Source organism: Barbus barbus (assembly GCF_936440315.1).
Source record: "Barbus barbus genome assembly, chromosome: 3".
Classification (NCBI taxonomy): Eukaryota; Metazoa; Chordata; class Actinopteri; order Cypriniformes; family Cyprinidae; genus Barbus; species Barbus barbus.
This window is the reverse complement of record NC_136731.1, coordinates 39,128,609-39,135,801: the sequence shown is the minus strand read 5'-3', so window position 1 is coordinate 39,135,801 and position 7,193 is coordinate 39,128,609. Positions and strand designations below refer to the sequence as shown.

The following is a 7,193-nucleotide window of genomic DNA, read 5'->3' as shown; positions in this document are numbered from 1 at the left end:
AGGAACTGGTTTGTTCACTGACTGCTGCAGTTGGACAGACAATAACTCAGTGTGCCACAGAGGTAAGTCAAACCGGTTTACAAACTCAAAGACTTGTATTTAACAGCGATGCATCATTAATCAAGCAATGAGACATGCTCCTAAGCCTTACCACAGTTTTTACCCCTTTATTGGTCTTAGGATGTTAGTGAATCCGACTGTTGGGTGTGTGACTGAGACATAACGGGCCTGATTTTCTTTATAGCTTGATCTAGAAAAGAAAGAAAATTCATGCAATTTCACATAGATTGCATCGATAAGAAAAACTGCACTAAATAGGATTGCTTTTTTATGCATTCGCACCAACCGGTAGTTATTTGAATCATGAATGCACTATATAGACAATAACCTTTTTCTTTTTTTTTCATTTAAAGAATTTTGCATTACATTATGTTTGTCTTTTAGCATGGCATGAAGGATTTTTTTTTTAATGAAATCTCGAGGCAGTGTTGCGATAGACGCATGCTATGCTTCACGTGCACGCGGTGTGGAAAAACCTAGAAGTGTTGAGACACTGATGATGGAGCATAATGTGGCTCACACCGGTGTGTTAAGTCAGTTTGGATGAAAGGTGCCAGTTTTTTTCCCCACAGGCCCGTTGTGGTCATAACGAATGACAAATCGATACTCGGGGTTTTATGCGTCTTTTGCGCGTGGTCCTGATGCGCCTGACAGCGATAAGCGGACTCGACTCGTCGCTCATCCTCCGGTGTAAAGCGACTTTCGCAGTTTGCTCTCGGTTGAAAATGGTGCTGATGTTGCATCTGGATGTTTTGCCATAGTTACACAAATCGCTATAGGATACATTAAAGGTCCTCCTTTATCTGTAGATTTAAGGTGAGTTTAGAGCGCACGTCTTTGAAAGAACCCTCTTTTTTCCTCTAAGCGAACATGATGAAGATGCTGACATTTGTAACACCACATGGGGCTTTTGTCTGGGCGACTCTGCAAATAAAACAGTCTATTGAACAAAAATGTGATATTAGGCTACACAAAAAGACTTTCACTAGCAGCAACAAGCCTGAATCTGTCATATTTGAAAAAATAATAAATAAAATAAAAATCCCATGTATTTTTATCGCTTCAGTTTATATGTAATCTGAGCGTTAAACTACATAAAACTCGCTGGTTTTTCTGTTTTATGATTTGTATGAAAATAAAAGGATGTGTAGACTTAATTCTGCATTTTCAAGGCAGCGGACACACCTTGCTCCCCCGCCCTCCCCGTCTCTCTCTCTCTCTCTCTCTCTCTCTCTCATCACGGCTGTTGCTTGGCCACACTCTCATCATCCTCGTCCATTGTTCGCTCGTAAGTACCATTTCTTTTTAAAAATATGAATGAATTCGAATTCGAATTATGAATTCGAAAATCTTGGCTGTAACATTTGAAACGTAACGATCGATTTGCATCTTTCTCACTTCCTCCCCCACGCCCATCTCTGCCGAACATGCCGCCTGCCTTTAGCCCAACCGCACTGTCGCCTTCATATCGATTATGTATGTAGTTTTTTTATTTTTATAATGTTTAAAGATCACGAAATGGCATTTGCGGTTGGTATTTCAGCATGGCTTTATAGCAGTGGCTCTTTCTGGAGCGGTATGTAATGGTCGGTCGGTTTGTATTCTGCAGATCGTTTTTGTCATTGCCTGTCTGTGCAAATTATAAACATGTATCTGAACCTAGTTTACTAAACATTATTTTGAGCCAGTGTTATTAGATTTGAGAAAATTAAGGAGGAAATTAATAATATGGTCATGGAGTTCAAAGATACGGCAAGGCATGTACAAAAAGAGCTGAGGAGATTATTAACTAACCTTAGTCCTCTTTATTAGTTTTGAACAGATTTACAAAACAAGACATTAAAGCTGACAAACATTATATAAAATTCCCACTTATTAACTGGAAAAGTTAATACTAGATGCTGTCTGCAGGGTGCTATATGTGAAATAACAGCCAAAAAAATAGTTAACTAAAAGTCTAGGCTGAGGGGTTGCTTTTGCATACATAAAAATATGCATGCAGAAATCTACTGAAAGACACTTCCCTTATTAAGACTTATTGTTTAGTATTTTCTGACAGTAGATCCCACCGTCATACAGAACCAGAGTGCTTTCTGTCCAGTTATTCCTAGCATAATCTAATTAACCATGGCAATTAAGGAGACCCGTGGAACATTAAACATTAAATCAGATTCCGTTTACTGACCATGCAATGAAGTGTGTGTTACTCCTGTCAGACAACCGCCTGTTACTTGCATCAGTTTCTCACTGTTAGTCGCTTATAGCGTCAGGAGGGTGGCTTGATTTCGAACCGCATTTCTCTTCATTTAGAAGAAAATTAGCTTCTTATAATGACTGCATCATAATTTAGCATAGTTCATTAAAAAGTCGTAATAAGTCATTTAATCAATATTCTCAATGAATTATATTACAGTATGTAGTAATAGAGTCATATGTTTCAGACCATATGTTGTCAGAGGGTCTCCACAAGGGGGATGTGAGCATTACAGTTCACTTTAATTTCATTAGAAGAACCATTATTGCCCGATAAGATCTCAGGAACGTCCGGGGATATGACATATATGTCAAACCAGATTCAACAAGTCTTGAAGACAGTGAGACAGTCTGGTCTGGTAGGCCAGATCCCATGCAGTGTGCACTGCAGTCCTGAACTCCCTGATGCACCATGGCAACAGATGACTAACTTCCTGTGTGCAGCGTCTGGAGATCACAAAATTATGTCTTGCACACACACGCAAGCTGATTTCATGGTGTTTATACATCTTATATTCTCTAATATTAAATCCATTTGAGTAGTTTATGATATCTGTGCCTCATAGCTATCTGCATCTGCACACATTTTGTGGTGGATGTATATCACCAAACTGCCATTTTCCTCTTCTTGCTAGCATCTGTATAACATACGTTCACGTAAATGCCAACCGTCCTTTTCGGGGACTGAATATTTTCATATGCTAAGTGGATCATGCAGTTATCAGCAGCAACTTTGTCTGGCAGCATGAGCATTATTACGTTTCTGCATAAATTAGGCTTGTATGTCATGATTGTAGTAATGCATATTATTTACATTCTCGTTGAGAATGTTTCTGACATTGTTAGTCCTAATAATCTTGTTCTGAACTCTTTCGATACACTTAAAATAAAGGTTCTTTGTTGGCATCAGTGGTTCCATGAAGAACCTTTAACATCTATAGAATTTTCCATTGCACATAAGGTTCTTTAAAGTAAAAAAAAGTAAAAAAAAAAATTCTTCACCCTTACAAAATAATAGAAAATACTTTTATTTAAACCTGTTCAATCTCGTGAGACTTCACCTTCATGATTACAAACCTATATGACTTTCTGCCATCTGTGGAACTCAAAAGATACATTTCTGAAGAATATCTCAGTCACTTTGTTACATATAAAGTGAATTATGAATAAAGCCATCAAGCTACAAAATTACCAACAAAGCATCATAGCTTGGACACTGTATTCCAGATCTTCTGAAGTCATAGCTCTGCACTGCAAACAAAGATTATTGCAGTATACTTTACAAGCAAATACTATTTCAGATTTTCTTCAAACTTTCAGGTTTAATTCAGTGTGTTATGAAATTAATTGTTTCAAAGTAATTCCCACACCATTTTTTAATCATACAACATACCAACTTGTAATTATTTATTAAGTAGTCATTATTCATATATAGAAAGTCTTTGCTCAAGCTCACCTTGATGTGTTCATGAGACAGTGATGTCTGATTTGTGAACAAATCATTGTTTTAAATTGAGTGAATGAATTGATTTTCTCAAGAATCAGAGCATTCTAATCCTCTCTAACTCAATGATCCAGTCCCACTGGATACCAGATCAATGGAGTGAAGATTAATAGTGAAGAACCTTTTAAATTCAGTCTCTCCCTCAAACAAAGCTAACATTTGGCTTCAGAAGAGATGGAATATAGTGTAGGAGCTGTGTGGACCACATTTATGATATGTTTATGATGCTTTTTTTATGGGGCAGTCGCAGTCTAATGGTTAGAGAGTCGGACGTGGGGGAGTGAATGACCAACACTATCTTACACCTATCTGAGACCCTTGAGCAAGGCACTGAACCTCCAACTGCTCCCCGGGCGGCGAAGCAAAAATGTCTGCCCACTGCTCCGGGTGTGTGTTCACGGTGTGTGTGTTTGTTCACTACTCACTGCTGGATGGGTGAAATATAGAGCACAAATTCTTGGCCACACATCACATCTTTTCCTTTATGGGGGAATTTTGGAGCTTGACACCCATGGTCCCCATTTACTTAGTGGCCAGAATATTATTTAAAATGTTCACCTGTTTAGTTTCACTGAAGAAACAACCCCAAACAGATTTGAAATTACATTTAATTACAGATCACTTTTTTTCCGTGAACTATTTCTTTAAACACATAAGCATGATTTTGGGGAGAGCCAGTGAAAGGATAAGCCCCTAACCACTGGATTTAGTGTTTACCAGTTAATCTTGCTGGCTGGTGCAACTTGGCATGCTTCAATGCTTGAGAAAATACTGAATACATTTCTTGATCAAGCCGCACCTGCCATGCTTTTGGCACATGTAGACTTGCAGCCATCACCCTCACTGATCATGCTGCCCAGTGTTGCAGCTCAACGGGAACAGACAGAGAGAGAGAATGGGAAAGAGATGGACTTAAAGGGTGGAGACATGAGATGGAGAGATGGCTGCACACTTCTGAAGTGATGCTGCAATCTGCACTGCTAGCTGGGATGGACAAAACTAGGTCAGAGGCAGAGCGGCACCCAACTGTGCACAGACAGGAAAGCTAGCAGAGTTGCCCACCCTTCAATAACAACCAAAGCGCACACACAATTATTACCTTTCTACAAACTGTAAAAAAACAGTCAACAATTTCACACTGAACTGCCTCTAGGATGTAGTTTCACTTGAGTGGTCTTGACTTCGGTGTTCGTTTTTGCTGCTGCATTATTGCAGAGGCATTCCAGAACCATCTCCCGGACACTTCAATCACACCGGGCATAGGGCACTTATGTAATTGGTCCGTCTGAAAAACTCTGAGAGAGACCCATAAATTTAGTGAACAGAAACGCTGAGCTGGAAAGGACAGTCTGGTTAATTCAACCCTAAGGTATGAGTGTCTCTCTGTTGAAGGGGACAGATGATAAACAAGCTAGTATTTTAGTTATAGGGCAATGACCACCCAGATATGGAGCTGCGTTCAGAGTATAGTAGGTGGATTTAAGCTCACACATGCCCTGTCTAAGGAATAGCTACCATGTCTAGACAATCGTCTAGACAATCATAGTTCATCTGCCTCCAGCCTGTTAAAAACAGGGTAGGTGATTTGGTTCAAAAACATTTTTTGTTACGCTGGATGAAAGTCTCTTCACATCCCGATAGAAATCACTAAGTTATATAGTCTAAATGTATTTGTATATATATATTTTATGGTCCTACACCTTCCACAGATGATATAAATATATATTATGCTTGCAAAGCTAGCTTTGTTATTGCATGACAGGTATTTTGATGTAGGGCTGACAGTTTCCTCAAGATATTCTAACGCATTATTAAACATTAGCATAACCACAGTAATTAAAAAATCTGCATGAAATTCTGTTTGCAGCTGAATTTACTTGTATATAATGTATACTCAACCATAAAAGCTGATATAATTATTTTCATGTTTCAATTAAAATAAGAGTTTTTGAGATGACAGTCCATAAAGTCTTGAAAGGAGTCAAGTTATTACATTTTAAAATATTTCAGGGGCTTTTTCCCCCTTTAAAATAACACGAACAGATTCATTATTCACATTAAAACCAGGAATGTTTATCAAGAAATAAATGAGAGAGGGTAAAAATTTATTTCATGTTGACAATGAAAACCTCAATGTATTAGAGGCTTGGAAAGCAGACAAGCCACATAAGTTCAGGACACTTATGTCACAAGTACTGTTCTCATTTACTCTTTCATTAAGACATTAACCTTTATTATGTTGCAAAGATCAAGATTCTTAGTGCTGGAAAAGCTATGGATTATGAACCTTCTGAGGCACCAACCAAGTGAAAAGATGGTGAATTTCATGTGAAAGGAGGGTGTTTGTGTGGGAATTCACCATATTGACTTGCTGGGCTGGTTATTGTGGACTCAAGACATGTCTTTGAGAGCATTAGGGGTATGCATATTTAACTCACCAGGTTTTCTCCTGCTTGTTGTTTGGCTCATATTAATTGAAGATGACCGCTCTATTGATTTCTCCTCTTATTGCATCAGCTGGTTTCTGTCGACGTCTGCACTTTTTTTCAGAGATTCCTCTGCAAGCAGAGCGTTTGCCTCATTTTCTGCCCTTGCTAAGGGCTGTACATTTACTGACAATCCCTAATTACAGAAAGAGACATACATAAGGTAACATGAGGTTATGGATCGCCATGTCATCAAGTCGTGGCACACACGCCCCTACCTCCTGGTATCTGGTGTGCAGGGTTTGACAGATGGTCATTTTTCCAATTGAATAAGCAAAAGTCAGGTCAATTTAGCAGAAAAACGGCCAATCTTCACCACACTAGGACCACTGACAGGTTACATAGCATCACATTTAGTACGCATGACTGGATCAGCGTCATTCCATATTGAAAATTGGCCCTCAATTGGAAAATTGCCCCCCCCCACCTCATTATGTCAGTCACAAAGGTTTTGCGAGGGAGCGCAAAGTTTCTCAGGAAAATGTAAAAAAATGTTTTGCAAGACAAAGCAAAATTTCTTAAGGGAACGTAAAAGTTTTGTGAAAGAACACATTGAGATATAACTTTTCCTCCCATTTAATTATTTCCATCACCACATGCCTTTAGGGGCTCCATTACCAATCAGATTAGAGTATACCGAATTGAGAAGGTCAGCAAATGTGCCGACTACATGGATACATGTCGGTGGGCCATGCACAACCTCAAGAAACCTTTCAGATCTGCCGTGCTGCAGGATCATTTAGCTCAGTGTGCTCAGGCAAAATAACTTGTGATTTGATGAGAGAAGACAGGGCTGAGTGCAATGAAAATACCCACGATGCCTCAGTCCTTTAGATGTGATGGCAGCCTATTGCACTGTTGCAGCAAAATCAGTGAAAGTCCCTCTAGAA

General features: G+C 39.0%; 1 protein-coding gene across 1 annotated transcript in view; it reads left to right on the top strand.

The window, feature by feature from the left end:
• maptb (microtubule-associated protein tau b) overlaps window positions 1–7,193 on the top strand; it is a gene marked incomplete at its 3' end in the record, with an annotated part of 28,370 nt that continues 21,177 nt past the window's right edge. The window contains exon 1 of the mRNA XM_079379783.1: window positions 1–62. The remainder of the gene's footprint in view (window positions 63–7,193) is intronic.